Here is a 4,376-nt window from a genome sequence, read left to right on the forward strand (position 1 = left end):
TTATTTTTTTTAATTTTATTTTTTTAATTTACATCCAAATTAGTTAGCATATAGTGCAACAATGATTTCAGGAGGAGATTCCTTAGTGCCCCTTACCCATTTAGCCCATCCCCACTCCCACAACCCCTCCAGTAACCCTCAGTTTGTTCTCCATATTTATGAGTCTCTTCTGTTTTGTTCCCCTCCCTGTTTTTATATTATTTTTGTTTCCCTTCCCTTATGTTCATCTTTTTTGTCTGTTAAAGTCCTCATATGAGTGAAGTCATGTGATTTTTGTCTTTTTCTGACTGACTAATTTTACTTAGCATAATATCCTCCAGTTCCATCCACGTAGTTGTAAATGGCAAGCTTCATTCTTTTTGATTGCCGAGTGATACTCCATCGTATATATATACACATATATGTATATATATATATACCACATCTTCTTTATCTATTCATCCATTGATGGACATTCGGGCTCTTTCCATACTTTGGTTATTGTTGATAGTGCTGCTATAAACATGGGGGTGCATGTGTCTCTTCAAAACAGCACACCTGTATCCCATGGATAAATGCCTAATAGTGCAATTGCTGCATTGTAGGTTAGTTCTATTTTTAGTTTTTTGAGGAACCTCCATACTGTTTTCCAGAGTGGCTGCACCAGCTTGCATTCCCACCAACAATGCAAAAGAGATCCTCTTTCTCTGCATCCTCGCCAACATCTGTTGCTTGAGTTGTTAATGTTAGACATTCTGACAGGTGTAAGGTGATATCTCATTGTGGTTTTGATTTGTATTTTCCTGATGATGAAGGATGTTGAGCATTTTTCATGTGTCGGTTGGCCATCTGGATGTCTTCTTTGGAGAAGTGTCTATTCATGTCTTTTGCCCATTTCTTCACTGGATTGTTTGTTTTTTGGGTGTTGAGTTTGGTAAGTTCTTTATAGATTTTGGATACTAACCCTTTATCTTATATGTCATTTGCAAATATCTTCTCCTATTCTGTCAGTTGCCTTTTAGTTTTGCTAATTGTTTCCTTCGCTGTGCAGAAGCTTTTTTATTTTGATGAAGTCCCAGTAGTTCATTTTTGCTTTTGTTTCCCTTGCCTTTGGAGACGTGTTGAGTAAGAAGTTGCTGTGACCAAGATCAAAGAGGTTTTTGCCTTTTTTCTCCTAGAGGATTTTGATGGCTTCCTATCTTACATTGAGGTCTTTCATCCATTTTGAGTTTATTTTTGTGTATGGTGTAAGAAAGTGGTCCAGATTCATTCTTCTGTATGTAGCTTTCCAGTTTTACCAGCACCACTTACTGAAGAGACTGTCTTTATTCCATTAGATATTCTTTCCTGCTTTGTCAAAGATTAGTTGGCCAAAGTTTGTGGGTCCATTCCTGGATTCTCTATTCTGTTCCATTAATCTGAGTGTCTGTTCTTGCACCAGTAACCATAGTGTCTTGATGGTTACAGCTTTGTAGTATAGCTTGAAGTCTGGGATTGTGATGTGTCCTGCTTTGGTTTTCTTTTTCAAGATCGCTTTGGCTATTCGGGGTGTTTTCTTGTCCAATACAAATTTTAGGATTATTTGTTCTAGCTCTGTGAAGAATGCTGGTGTTACTTTGATAGGGATTGCATTGAATATGTAGATTGCTTTGGGTAGTATCAACATTTTAGCAATATTTGTTCTTCCTATCCAGGAGCATGGAACCTTTTTCCATTTTTTTTGTGTCTTCTTCAATTTCTTTCATAAGTTTCTAAAGTTTTCTGTGTATAGATTTTTCACCTCCTTGGTTAGATTTATTCCTAGGTATTTTATGGTTTTTTGTGCAACTGTAAATGGGATCGATTCCTTGATTTCTCTTTGTGTCTCTTCATTGTTGTTGTATAGGAATGCAACCTATTTCTGTGTATTGATTTTATATCCTGCAACTTTGCTGAATTCATGAATCAATTCTAGCGGGTTTTTTTTGGTGGAATCTTTAGGGTTTTCCATACAGGGTATCATGTCATCTGTGAAGGGTGAAAGTTTGCCCTCCTCCTGGCTGATTTGGATGCCTTTTATTTCTTTGTGTTTTCTGATTACAGAGGTTCAAACTTCCAATACTATGTTGAATAATAGTGGTCAGAGTGGACATCCCTGTCTTGTTCCTGACCTTAGGGGGAAAGCTGTCAGTTTTTCCCCATTGAGGATGATACTAGCAGTGGGTCTTTCATATATGGCTTTTATGATCTCAAGGTATGCTCCTTCTATCCCTACTTTCTTTAGAGTTTTTATCAAGAAAGGATGCTGTATTTTGTCAAATTCTTTCTCTGCATCTATTGAGAGGATCATATGGTTCTCGTCCTTTCTTTTATTGATGTGATGAATCACGTTAATTGTTTTGCAGATATTGAACTAGCCTTGCATCCCAGGTATAAATCCCACTTCGTCGTGGTGAATACTTTTTTTAATGTATTGTTGGAGCCGGTTGGCTAGTATCTTGTTGAGGATTTTTCCATCCATGTTCATCAGGGAAATTGGTCTATGTTTCTCCTTTTTAGTGGAGTCTCTGTCTGGTTTTGGAATCAAGGTAATGCTGGCTTCATAGAAAGAGTTTGGAAGTTTTCCTTCCATTTCTATTTTTTGGAACAGCTTCAAGAGAATAGGTGTTAACTCTTCCTTAAATGTTTGGTAGAATTCTGGAAAGCCATCTGGCCCTGGAGTCATGTTTTTTGGCAGGTTTTTTACTACTAATTTGATTTCTTTACTGGTTATGGGTCTGTTCAAAATTTCTATTTCTTCCTGTTTCAGTTTTGGTAGTGTATATGTTTCTAGGAGTTTGTCAATTTCTTCCAGATTGCCCATTTTATTGGTATATAATTGCTCATAATATTTTCTTATTATTGTTTTTTATTTCTTCTCTGTTGGTTGCAATCTCTCCTCTTTCATTCTTGATTTTATTTATTTGGGTCCTTTCCTTTTTCTTTTTGTTCAACCTGGTTACTGGTTTATCAATTTTGTTAATTCTTTCAAAGAACAAGCTTCTGGTTTCATTGATCAGTTCTACTGTTTTTTTGGTTTTGATAACATTAATTTCTGCTCTAATCTTTATTATTTTCTGTCTTCTGTTGGTTTTGGGTTTTATTTGCTGTTTTTCTTCCAGCTCCTTAAGGTGTAACGTTAGGTTGTGTATCTGAGATCTTTCTTCCTTCTTTAGGAAGGCCTGGATTGCTATATACTTTCCTCTTGGGACCACCTTTTCTGTGTCCAGAGGTTTTGGGTTGTGGTGTTATCATTTTCATTGACTTCCATATAATTCTTAATTTCCTCCTTAACTGCTTGGTTAGCGCATTCATTCTTTAGTAGGATGTTCTTCAGTTTCCAAAGTATTTGTTACCGTTCCAAATTTTTTCTTGTGGTTGATTTTGAGTTTCATAGCGTTGTGGTCTGAAAATATGCATGGTATGATCTCGATCTTTTTGTACTTAACTTAGGGCTGATTTGTGTCCCAGTATATGGTCTATTCTGGAGAACGTTCCATGTGCACTGGAGAAGATGTATATTCTGCTGCTTTAGGATGAAATGTTCTGACTATATCTGTTAAGTCCATCTGGTCCAGTGTGTCATTCAAAGCCATTGTTTTCTTGTTGATTTTTTGATTAGATGATCTGTCCATTGCTGTGAGTAGGGTGTTGAAGTCTCCTACCATTATGGTATTACTATTGATGAGTTTCTTTATGTTTGTAAGTAATTGATTTATATATTTGAGTGCTGCCACATTTGGCACATAAATGTTTACAATTGTTAGGTCTTCTTGGTGGATAGACCCCTTGATTATGATATAAGGCCCTTCTTCAATTCTTGATACAGTCTTTATTTTAAAGTCTAGATTGTCTGATATAAGCATGGCTACTCCAGCTTTCTTTTACATGATAGATGGTTTTCCATCCCCTTATTTTCAATCTGAAGGTGTCTTTAGGTCTAAAGTGGGTCTCTTGTAAACAGCATATAGATGGATCTTGTTTTCTTATCCATTCTGTTACCCTATGTCTTTTGGTTGGAGCATTGAGTCCATTGACATTTAAAGTGAGAACTGAAAGATATGAATTTATTGCCATTATGATGCTTGTAGAGTTGGAGTTTCTGGTGGTGTTCTCTGGTCCTTTTGAATCTTTGTTGCTTTTGGTATGTGTGTGTGTATATATATATATATATATATATATATATACAATTTTTCCCCCATCTTTTCTCCCCTCAGAGAGTCCCCCTTAAAATCTATTTCAGGGCTGGTCTGGTGGTCACAAACTCCCTTAATTTTTGTTTGTCTAGGAAACTTTTTATCTCTCCTTCTATTTTGAATGACAGCCTTGCTGGATAAAGAATTTGTGGCTGCATATTTTTCTGATTCAGCACACTGAAT

The sequence above is a fragment of the Lynx rufus genome, unplaced genomic scaffold (assembly GCF_022079265.1).
Source record: "Lynx rufus isolate CCGP_SWC_20201006 ecotype Redwood Valley unplaced genomic scaffold, mLynRuf1.p SCAF_10, whole genome shotgun sequence".
In the NCBI taxonomy this organism is placed as follows: Eukaryota; Metazoa; Chordata; class Mammalia; order Carnivora; family Felidae; genus Lynx; species Lynx rufus.